The sequence below is a fragment of the Narcine bancroftii genome, unplaced genomic scaffold (assembly GCF_036971445.1).
Source record: "Narcine bancroftii isolate sNarBan1 unplaced genomic scaffold, sNarBan1.hap1 Scaffold_105, whole genome shotgun sequence".
NCBI lineage: Eukaryota > Metazoa > Chordata > Chondrichthyes > Torpediniformes > Narcinidae > Narcine > Narcine bancroftii.
Window position 1 is genome coordinate 671,454 of NW_027211821.1, and position 13,201 is coordinate 684,654.

Here is a 13,201-nt window from a genome sequence, read left to right on the forward strand (position 1 = left end):
TCATCTTGGGAATGTTACAGGTACAGAGGACCCCAAAACCTTGCAGCAATAGGAAATCACCAAGACAAATGGATACTTAAACAGATGTTGTTTTTAATTGTCTATAAACATAAAAAACAGGATCAAACTTTAACTTATCACTATTAACTTCATAGCCTTACATTGCCCCCTTCTAATTTTAAGTTCCAGTGTATTTAATGTGTATAAAGTTCTTTGACACTCCTCCAAGTTCACCGGTATCTATCAATTCTCATACTGTGCACAGAATGCAACATTTATGAATTTTCACCAAGCTCTTGTGCTTAAAAGTCTCCAGGAAGGCTCATGTTGGCTTCAGAGAGGGATTTCTTGCTCATTGGACACACAAAAACTGATTCCCTCTGATCAGCACTTTGGTGACTTGCCAAAGAAACTTTCACCATCAGGGTTTTCCAAATGATAACCTCTTCTGCAGGACACCATTGACTTCCTTTTGTTTCCCTTATTTCAGGTGAAACATCATTTCTAGCCAGCCATTTCCTCTTGTATGGACAACAAAGTTTCACAACCTGTCTTCAAAATGTGGTTTCAACAAGATGCCAGCTTGCCATCTCTCCTCTCTCTCTCTCTCTCTCTCTCTCTCTCTCTCTCTCTCTCTCTCTCTCTCTCTCTCTCTCTCTCTCTCTCTCTCAGAAAAAGCCTATTTGGTCTCTCCTCTCTGCTTGCAAAACCACATGACCTTATTAGAAGAGCAAACTGGTACCACCCAGATTACTTCATCAGACCCAAACTTCTGAGTCCATTCATCTGTTGCTTTAAAAACAATAATCCATTTACACCTGCTTTTGAAATTATTTAGCAAAACAGTCTCCTTGTTCTGTATTTGCAAAGGTTCTTGGCGCCTGCATGACTCACTCTCAACAAAGCTCTTGCATTTTAAATAATAGCTGTTTTGTGAAGTGTTTGTGTTTGTTTGTGACCTACACGACTCCGATAATCTATCTCTTTCAAAATTATATCAATATACAATGGAAAATATATAAACTGTCACAGGACAGATGAAGCAGAGGAGTTGTGATAAAATCAATAGTGTCCTTGCAAACAAAAAGTGGGAAGAGGTATAATCTAGTTAGCTCTGGTGAGTGTAGTTTGTAATAGTTTGAAACTTGAACCTCTATCTCTATTTCAGGAGACAATTTACTGTCATGTAATTAAAATGTGTAACATCACACAAAATTGCTTTTTTCCTGCTGTAAGACAGAGAGATTCATAATTGAAATAAATTTCCTGAAATGCCTCTTGCGGTCAGAGAAAGACTGAGTGATCCCCCACCCCTCCCACCCCGAACCCTGGGCCAAGTCACTGAGGGTCTGTGGATTCTCTTTCAGTGCTCACAGACCAATCGAAGTCATTGGCAACGCGAGCTCTAGTTTTTGAACTCTGACGTGATAAGGAACCATTCAGCACCCACTCATATCCCAAGTCTGATACCTGACACCCTTTTAGCCAGTTTTGAACCAGTCTTTAGAAGTCCACGACCTGGTGTTAGTTCCTTGACTGCTTTGTACAGAGGCCCACAGCCTGTGTGGGTTCCTCTCCTCAAGTCACCAACAGCCTGCCACCTATGTGGGTCCTTCAGTTGCAGAACCCCTCACTGGTCTGCTTCCTTGGTCACTGACCTGTGGATTGAATTCTCTGCTCCTCAGATGTTGGTGGGGTGTGGTCTTTCTGTTTTCTGGTGCGCCGCACTAGTCCTCCGATTTCCCAGTGTTCGCGGTGGCGAAGAAATCTAACAAATCTAAATAACAAATTTTCAATGTAGAGGAGAATCTCACATGTCTAGAGGGATGGAAAGGGCATAATTACAAATTGAAGCCTAATATTTGAATATTCAGGTGACAAATTTGCAAACGCATAGAGTATATATTTCTCAACCTATATGTAATTTTTTCCAAAGGAATACACCTTTGAATTTTTGTATGTCATCTTGGCATCCCTAAAAATATATCTGATTTCCAAGTAAGTTCAATACATTTCCTCATCACAGCTAATGTTAATTTAACCAATTTCAATTGATATAGTTTTAATTTGGGCCTTGTTCCTTCAATATTTCCTAATACAAATAAGGTTGGATTTTGCGGAAAAAACATTTCCTGTAACTTGTTCCAAAAGATTTGTAATTCTCCACAAAAAGATCTCACATGAGGACAAAGCTAAGTTGAATGCAAGAAAGTTGTGACATCTTCACCACACCTAAAACATTAATCTGATAATTCTGATTTTATTCTATTCAATTTCACTGGTGTAAGAAGTAACTGTAGAAGAAAAACTAGTTGTGAATTCCTTCCTCATTTCTGCAGTGTGGATCTCTGGTCAATAATTCCAGACTGCTGAGTTGAAGTGAATTTATACAACTCCCCTAGATCACGTGATCTCTATTGGAAATCAGCTTCCAGTTGAGCTTTTCAAATCCAACTGCCTGAGTCACCTGACTCCAGGTGCAGCTTTCAGATAAAATCCTTGCTGACATCTGCTACATGACTGATGTAAAAACAATTATACTGAACTAATTTATATCTTACATTGAGATCCTTATATGAATCTGCCCATATTTGCCAATCAATTACAATATTCAGAACCATTTCCCACATTTGTCCAGACATATGAACTCTTCATTTAAAAGTTCCTACTTGTAATCAAGAGGACATCATCGAAGTACATTTTTCAACAATTCCTCTTTATAAGTAATTTCTATTTCAGTACAATATGGTTGGTCCAAACTTATCCTTCAAATATGCTCTTAGTTGGAAATAGCAAAAAAGATTGCTATGAGTTATACGATATTTATTTATCAGTTGCTCAAATGACATTAATATACCCCTTTCATGACAATCTTCAACGTTTATAATCCTCTTACGAAACCCGCTATCCAGAAATTGATGATCCTTTGAAAAAGATAGCGAGAATTTTGAATCAAAGCCATTCTGGGTGATGTACATCCACTTACACCAATGTCATCATTTATTTTATTCCAGAAATTAATCAAATGTTTCAACAATGGTGCATCTTTATCACCAACCATTAATTTAGATTCCCACGATATAAATTATTCTGTTTTTCCTTCTCCTATTTTTTTTTATTCTATTTTAACCCTTTCAAAAAAAAGAAGCAAGAAATCTCATTTGAGCTGCTTGATAACAATTTTTAAAATTTGGAAGCTGCAGCCCTCTCAATGCAGAATTTGCATTGGGTCACTTTACATGGAATTCAATCGGAAATGGGTTCACATGACATAAAACCGTGATGCAGACTGTTTTCTAAGAATGGAACACAAGAGGAGGGTTGTCTAGGTCTCCAGCAGGATATAGATCACAAGATATAGGAGCAGAAGTTGGCCCGTGGAGACTGTTCTACCATTCTTCCACTCAACCCCACTCCCCAGCTTTCTCCCCATAACCCTTGATTCCTTGACGAATCAAATAACTGTCAATCTCTGCCTTAAATACACCCAATGACCTCAATTCCACAGTTCAACGACCCACTGACAAAATCAACTTTTTCTCATTTGTTTTAAATTGACACCCTTTTATCCTGAAATTATGCTCTCCTGTCCTAGAATCCCCTACCATGGGAAACATCTTTGCCATATGTACTCTGCCTAGGGCATCCAGCATTTAAAATGCCTCTGAGGTCCCCCTTATCCTTCTGTACTCCAACTAGTACAGTCGAAGAGTCGACAATTGTTCCTCATACACTAACACTTTCATTCCTGATATCATTCCAGTAAATCATCTCTGACCTTCTCCAACTCCAGCACATCTTTTCTCATTATACGGCATCCAAAACTCTAAATCTGATTGAATGGAAAAGCAATTCTCCAACGACACAAACACAACAGTGAAATGATATTATGTCTTGTTGATATTTACAAAAATTATTGAAGAGTAAATTAATAATTTTCAAAAGATGCCAGGACCCATTAATTGACTATTATCATAACCTAAAGAATGAGGGTTGTTCTGAAGCTTGGTGCTTTGTTACAAGACCAGAGGATCCCAAAACACAGCAGCAATAGATAATCACCAAGACAAATGGTGACTTAAACAAAAGCTGATTTTAATTATCTTTCAACATGAACACGATTTACACTTTAACTTATCACTATTTTACTACTTTAACTTACTTTACCAAACTTACCCCCCTTCTAATTCTAAGTGCACGTGTGTGGAATGTGTGTGTAAGTTCAGAAAAGTTCTTTGGTTCACAGTCCAATCTCATTTCTCATTCCTCCAAGTTCACTGGATGCAGGCCATTCTTATACTCTGCACAGAATTGAACATATATAAAGTTCACCAGGTTTGGTGCTAGAAAGGTAAATAATTACTGTTCAGGAATGTTCGTGTTGATTTTCAGAGAGAGATGTTTTGTTCAGGGAATCATTCGTGTTTTTTTGACTGAATGTACCAGTATCTTAAGTCTGTTATCTCTTCAGAAAAGCTCTGATAGCTTTAGCATGGAGCAGAGCTGAACCAGGACTTTGCAGGTGTTTAAGGGAGTGTGTGGGCAGGGTTTGTTCTGGACCAACAATCTCACCAAATGACTCTGCTTGAAATTAAGATTCAAACCATTTTGAGGAATACAACAGGAAATGTTCAACAAGAGCCTGGTGTTCCCAGAGGAGTTTTCTTTCAATAGTGGAAATTATGGAAGGAGTCAAGTGATGGAGTAGTGGCTGGTCAGAGAACTCCAGCCCTCTCCGGAAAAGTTTAAAAAAAATACACAAAACACAAAGGTACAAGAATAAAAATTAAAACAAAGTAAAAGTAAAGGTTGGAAGAAAATGGCAGCGAAGAAATAAAAGTCGAAAGCAACGGGAAGAAGAGAAGAAGAAAGAACATCAGAAGAAGAAGGTGAAGCCCTTGCCTGTCTGAGGAGGCCCGCCGCGGAGAGAGAAGCCTGCTCCCTAAGGTCAGTGGAAGTCCCGAGCTCGGGACTACAAAAATGGCTCGCGGAGCCAAGTAAAATTGCGCAACAGTGCATGAAAAAAAAACAGTGACGGGAGGGGGGAACAGCAGAGGAGTCGATCTCCACAGTTGAGGATGACAGCTGCAACACAGCAACAGGAAGAAAACACAGAAAACAACGAGAACAAGAAAGAAGAGAGTAAAAAGAAAATAAGGAAACAACAGATGACCAACCCAGAGGAAGAAGAAGAAGAAGATCATAGAGAAATGGAAGAAGAAGAGAAAGGCAAGACAATGGATATATATTTTTTAAAGAATATATGGAATCAGTAAAAGAATGGCAATTACAAGAATTTAGTGAAATAAAAAGAAGAATTAAAAGTGCAGAAGAAAAAATGAATAGAATAGAGATGGTCATGTCAGATATAGGAAAAAGAGTGGACAAGGTGGAAGAACGAGAAACAACCGTGGAAATGGAAGTAGAGGACTTAACAAAGAAATTAGAAGAATCTCATAAAAAAGTTAAAGAGACACAAGAGCTGTTAGCTCAGAAGATAGATATAATGGAAAATTATAATAGAAGAAATAATATAAAGATAGTGGGCCTTAAGGAAGATGAAGAAGGCAAGAATATGAGCGAATTTATAAAATATTGGATCCCCAGGGTCCTAGGAAGACCAGAATTACAGGAAGAAATGGAAATAGAAAGGGCACATAGAACATTAGCCCCGAAACCACAGCCACAGCAAAAACCAAGATCCATTTTAGTAAAATTCCTAAGATATACAACAAGAGAAAATATATTGGAGAAAGCAATGAAGAAAATAAGAGAAGACAAAAAGCCACTGGAATACAAAGGTCAAATTTTTTTTTTCAATCCAGACATAAGTTTTGAACTCCTGAAGAAGAGAAAGGTGTTTAATACAGCAAAAGCGGAAAGGGAAGATAAACAAAGTATGAAATGGCTACGTTGAACTACATGACTTTAAATATTAATGGAATATATTACCAAATCAAAAGGAAGAAACTGCTAAATTTACTGAAAAAAGAAAAAAATTGATATAGCATTTGTGCAAGAAACACATTTAACTGAAATGGAGCACAAGAAATTAAAGAGAGATTGGGTAGGACATGTAACAGCAGCGTCATATAATTCAAAAGCTAGAGGAGTAGCTATATTAATCAGCAAAAAATGTACCAATTAAAATAGAAGAGGAAATAATAGATCCAGCAGGGAGATATGTAATGATAAAATGTCAGATATATTCGGAGTTTTGGAATTTACTCAATGTATATTCAGCTAACGAAGAAGATCAAAAATTTATGCAAGAGATTTTTTTGAAGATAGCAGACACGCAAGGGAAAATACTAATAGGAGGGGATTTCAACCTTAATTTGGATTCAAACATGGATAAAACTGGGAAAAAAATTAACAGAAAGAACAAAATAACCAAATTTATAATTAAATCTATGCAAAAATGCAACTTTTGGATATATGGAGGAACAACACCCAAAGGAAAAGGAATATTCATATTATTCGGGTAGACATAAAACATACTCAAGAATAGACCTATTCCTGTTATCAATTCACATGCAAGACAGAGTAAGAAAAACAGAATATAAAGCTAGAATATGATCGGACCATTCACCCCTGATATTGACAATAGAGTTAGAGGACATCCCTCCAAGAATGTATAGATGGAGATTGAACTCCATGCTACTTAAAAGGCAGTAATTTAGAGAATTCATTGAAAGACAAAATAAAATGTACTTTGAAATAAATACGGAATCAGTGAAAGATAAGTTTATACTATGGGACACAAAGAAATCGTTCATCAGAGGGCAAATAATAAGTTATGTAACCAAGATGAAGAAGGACTACAATCGGGAAACAGAGCAGTTGGAAAGGGAAATAGTAAATATAGAAAAAGAATTAGCAATGAAGGAAGACACAACTAAAAGAAAAGAATTGGCAGATAAAAAAATAAAATATGAAACACTACAAACATATAAGGTGGAGAAGAACATAATGAAGACAAAACAGAAATATTATGAACTAGGGGAAAAAACTCACAAAATTCTAGCATGGCAGCTTAAGACAGAACAAACTAAGAGAATGGTATTGGCATCAAGGAAAAAAGACAAACAAATCACATATAATCCAACGGAGATTAATGAAAACTTCAGAGAATTCTACGAACAATTATACCAAACTGAAAATGAAGGGAAAGAAGACAAAATAGATGAATTTTTAACTAAAATTGAACTACCAAAATTACAAATAGAGGAAAAAAATAAATTAACAGAACCATATGAAATAGTAGAAATACAAGAAATAATAAAAAAACTACCAAATAATAAAACACCAGGAGAGGATGGATTCCCAATAGAATTCTATAAAACATTTAAATATTTATTAATTCCTCCCCTCCTGGAAGTAATGAACCAGATTGATAAAACACAAAGCTTACCAGATTCATGCAAAACAGCAATAATTACAGTAATACCAAAGACAGGGAAAGATCCTCTCGCACCAGCGTCATATAGACCAATATCTTTACTTAACACAGATTATAAGATAATAGCTAAACTATTAGCAAACAGATTAGCCGAATATGTACCAAAAATAGTAAATCTAGACCAAACTGGATTTATTAAAAAAAGACGAACAACAGACAATATTTGTAAATTTATTAACTTAATTCATGCAGTAGAAGGGAATAAAGCTCCAACAGTAGCAGTTGCTTTAGACGCAGAGAAGGCCTTTGACAGAGTAGAATGGAATTATTTATTCAAAGTATTACAAAAATTCAGTTTACCAGAGAAGAATATTAATTGGATTAAAGCATTATATAAGGGGCCATTGGCGAACGTGACAGTAAATGGATATATATTAAAGCAATTTAAATTAAGCAGATCAACAAGGCAGGGATGCCCACTATCGCCCTTATTGTTCGCATTAACCATAGAACCACTAGCAGAATTGATAAGAACAGAAAATAAAATAAAAGGGATAAAAATAAAAGACAAGGAATATAAAATCAGTTTATTTGCAGATGATGTTATAGTATACTTAACAGAACCAGAAATATCAATAAAAGAATTACATAAGAAATTGAAGGAATATGGAGAAGTGTCGGGGTAAAAGATTAACGCAAATAAAAGTGAAGCAATGCCAATAAATAATGCGGATTTCTCAAAATTTATGAAGGAATCGCCATTCAGATGGCAAATGCAAGCAATAAGATACCTAGGTATACAAATAAATAAAAACCTCGGCCATCTATATAAACTCAATTATTATCCACTAATGAAAAAAATTACAGGACGACTTAGAGCATTGGAAAGACTTACCACTAATACTAATAGGAAGGATAAACTGTATTAAAATGAACATTTTCCCAAGGATACAATACCTATTTCAGGCATTGCCAATACACTTGACGGAGAAATTCTTCAAGGAGTTAAAGAAAATAATAAGGAAATTTTTATGGAAAGGGGGGAAACCGAGGATAACACGAGATAAATTAACAGAATGGTATGAACAAGGTGGCTTACAACTGCCAAACTTTAAAACTTATTATAAAGCCGCACAATTAAGATACCTATCAGATTTTTATCAAACAAGGGAAAAGCCAGATTGGACTAGATTAGAACTAGATAAAATAGGGGAGTAGATACCTGAACATATATTATATAAATGGGATGAAAAATTGGTACTACGTAGGAATTCTCCAGTATTACATCATCTGCTCAATATTTGGAAGAAGATTCATGTAGAAAGGAATAAAACAAATTACCAATTACCAAAACTATTACTGACGCAAAATCAGTTAATCCCTTTTACAATAGATAGCCTTTCCTTTAGAGAATGGGAGAAAAAAGGTATCAAAAGAATAGAAAATTGTTTTTCAGGAAATAAATTACTATCCTTTGAACAAATGAAGGATAAATATAATATAACTTAAGATACAGTGTTGGCATACTACCAACTGAAATCCTACTTGAAGGACAAATTGGGAAGCAGTCTGAGGTTACCAGAGGGTAGTAATTTTGAATATGTGATTACAGATACAATGACAATCAAAAGATTTATAACAAATATGTATGTTAAACTGCAAGAAAAGGAGAATGAGGAAACAAATGGTAAAACTAAACAAAAATGGGAACAAGACTTAAACATAAAGATAAAGAAGGAAACATGGGAGAAGTTATGCTCTGGAACTATGAGAAATACAATAAACACGAGGTTATGTATGATACAATATAAATGGATACACAGGCTATATATTACATCTCAAAAGTTAAATAAATGGGACCCAACAGTATCTGACAGATGTTTTTGTTGTAAAAAAGAAATGGGAGCAACAATTCATGCAATCTGAACGTGTGAGAAAGTGAAAAAATTTTTGGGAAGATCTAAACCAGATATTAAATAAAATTACAGAAAGCAATATACCAAAAAACCCAGAGATCTTCCTCCTAAGTAACATAAAAAACAAAGAATTTGGACTTGATTTGGATGGTGCACAAAATAGATTTGTAAAGATAGCTCTAGCCGTAGCAAAAAAATGTATTATGTCAACCTGGAAATTGGAAGATAATTTGAAAATACAACAATGTTATATAGAAATGAATAAATGTATTCCATTAGAAAAAATAACATATAATTTAAGAAATAATATTGCAATATTTGAACAAATATGGGAGCCATACAAGAAACACAATTGAGAAAACCTACCGGGGACATCTACCACCTAAAATGACAGAAGGAGAAGGAAATGAAAAAAGTTGACTCAGTGGAATTTCTTGTTTATTTTTATTGAGTGACAACATTGTTTGACTGGTTTAATGTATCTTAGATTCTGTACTTTAAATGAATGGGAGGGGAGATAGGGAGGGTGGGAAGGGAAGAGGGAGGGGCGAGAAAACGATACGGTATATATTTGAAAAAGAAAATGTATGTCTCTTGATCAATGTGGTTTATGGTGTGAAAAATAAAAAATTTAAAAAAAATAGTGGAAATTATTATTTTTTAAAGTCCATTAATCTTCCTGATACAGATCTTTGTATTCAACCTTCAGGTTGCTATCTGTTGTTAACTTGGAGGCCTTTAATGGGGTGACGGGGTGGAATCTTTGCTTTAACCAAGCAGTTCGCTTGCAATTTTCCAGCTGTAGGATGCGGTGCAGTTGCTTGCAAGTTTAGCAAGTGGGATTATGATGTGAAACTGCAACTCACAGCGTCATTTTTGTTTTTGAAAATGCAAATGTGAAAATTTTAACTTTGGTCTCCTTGGTTTGCTTAAGTTTACAGAGGAGACGTTGGGTCAAGCTGAGAAGACAGAGTTGGATGCCCATTTGGCGAATCAGCTGGGCAAAGCAGAAAGTACAAAACGAGGGGCTGAAAAAATAATGAAGCAGACTGAAGTGCCGTTGAACCAAACCCAGGTAAAGAATTTAATTTTGTGCTGTGTACTTAAGAGACCAAACGATTTGGGCTTTTAGTGGTGACCTATTTAAATGAACAAAATCTGATTAGAATTGAAGTTTATGGAATGTTTGGAAGTTGCCACAAAAAATGGAGCATATAAATTAGATGTTGGAATTAATATAATTGAACAATACAATGAGCCTGGTGTCACAGTATCTGCCTCCCTCTACTGTACATCACTGTTAAACCTTCTCCCCAAAATGAACCTGATGTCAAAGTATCTGACACAGTTAATAGTACATCATTGTTAAACCTTCTCATAAAATGTGAATCCTGTTTCATAGTCTCTGCCTCAGTCTATAGTACATCAATGTTCAACTTTCTCCCCCCTGTGAACCTGGTGTAACAGTACCTGCCACAGTTTATTGTACATCACTGTTAAACCTTCTCACAAATGTGAATTCGGTGTCACAGTATCTTCCACAGTTTAGCATACACCACTGATAAACTTCCTCCCCATTGTGAATCCAATGTCACAGTATCCACCTCAGTCTTCCGTACATCACCGTTAAATATTCTCCCCACTGTGACCCTGGTGTCACAATATGTGACACAGTTTATCATACATTACTGATAAACCATCTCAGTGCTGTGCACCCAGTGTCACAGTATCTGTCTCAGTCTACCATACTTCACCGTTAACCTTATCCCACTGTAAACCTGGTGTCACAGTCTCTTCCACAGTTTATTGTACATTACTGATAAACCTTCTCCCCATTGTGAACACGGTGTCACAGTATCTGCCTCAATCATCCATATATCACCATTAAACATCTCCCCACTGTGAACATGTTGTCACTTTATCTGCCACAGTTTATTTTACCTCACATTTAATCCTTATTCCCATTGTGAACCCGGTGCCACAGTATCTATCTCAATCTACCATCCATCACCGTTAACCTTCTCCCCACTGTGAACCCGGTATCCGCCGCAGTTTATTGTACATCACTGTTATACCTTCTCCATACTCTGAAATCGGTGTCACAGATTCTATCATAGTTTATCGTACATTACTGTTAAAACCTCTCACTGTTGGGAAGCCATAATCTTAGTATCTGTCTCAGTCTCCCATACATAATTGTTAAACCTTCTCCCCCTGTTAACCTGGTGTCACTTTATCTACCACAGTTCATTTCACATCATCGTTAAACCTTCTTCCTACCATGGTGAACATGGTGTCACAGTATCTGACAAAGTCTAACGTACATTACTGTTAAACATTCTCACTGCTGTGAACTCAGTGTCACAGTATATGTCTCAGTGTACCATATATCATCGTTAAACCTTCTCCCCCTGTGAACCTGGTGTCACAATATTTGTCTCAGTCTTCTGTACATCACCTGCCAGCTGATGTGTTGAATGCCGGCTTGATTTTGAAAGTTAATGAAACTTTGGACAGGTACCTGGATGAGAGGGCTATGTTCTAGGTGCAGGTCAGTGGAACTGGATAAAATAATAGGTCAGCACAGACTAAAAGGGCCGAAAGGCCTGTTCTTCTGCTGGAGGTTTCTATGGAAGAGATTGTGCAGTCACTGATATCAGAGACTCATGGAATTGTAATCCACAGAGACCGACCCTTCAGACCAGCTCGACCCTGATACCCAAGTTGTCCACTTCAACTGGTCCCATTCACCTGCATTTAGCCCGTATCCCTGTGAATCTGTACCTGGGTAAATGTCCTTAAAACATTACAATAGTCCCCGGCTTTACCACTTCCTCTGGCAGCTTGTTCCACTCGCCCCGCCTCCTTCTGGGTGAAAATGATGCCCCTCAGGTCCTTTTCAAATCTTTCCCCTCTCAACTTAAATCTATGTCCTCTGATTTTACATGTTGGGGAAAAAGGTGAATTACCTTAAGATTTCAAGATCTCTGAGGTCCCCCTCAACCTCCTACACTCGAAGGAGAACAGTCCCAGTCTATCCAACCTCTCCTTTAATTCAAAACCCCCAGTCTCAGGAACATTCAGATTTCAGAATTATTGACCGAGTCCATACATGACAATACAATCCTCAGATCATTTTTATTGTGGGTCAGGCAGAATTACCACTTATTGGTCGTGCAAACACAACTGGACTCAATGTTCTCATGTAAAGAACTAAAGGTTGAAAAGAAAGTTTTGGCATCTTGGCCTTCATAAATCAAAGTATTGATCGAGGAGTTGGGAAGTTATGATGAGGTTGCATAATATGTTGGTGAAGCCAAATTTGGAGTACTGTGTGCAGTTCTGGGTCGTCTAACTACAGGAAGGATATCAGTAAGATTGAAAGAGGGCAGAGAAGATTTACTAGGACGCTGCCAGGTCTTCAGGAGTTGAGTTACAGGGAAAGATTAAACAGGTTAGGATCTTATTCCTTGGAGCATCAAAGAATGAGAAGGGATTTGATCGAGGTTTACAAAATTCTGGGGAATAGACAGTAAATGAGAGTCGGCTCTTTCCACAGATTATGAGAGGACATGGCTTTAGGGTGAAAGGAGAAAGGATTTGGGGGAACATTAGGGGGATCTCAGAAAGTGGTGGGAGTGTGGAACGAACTGCCAACTGACATGGTGAATGCCTGCTCACTCTTGAATAAATTGAATAGATTCACAGATGGGAGAGGTCTGGAGGGTTATGGACTGGGTGCAGGTCAATGGGAGTAGCAGAATAATATTTTGGAACAGACTAGTAAACAAATAATAAATGTAAACAAACTGCAATACAGAGTGAATAAAATAAAAACTCAATAAAGTGCACAATTGAGAGACCTTAAATGCATCCCTGATTG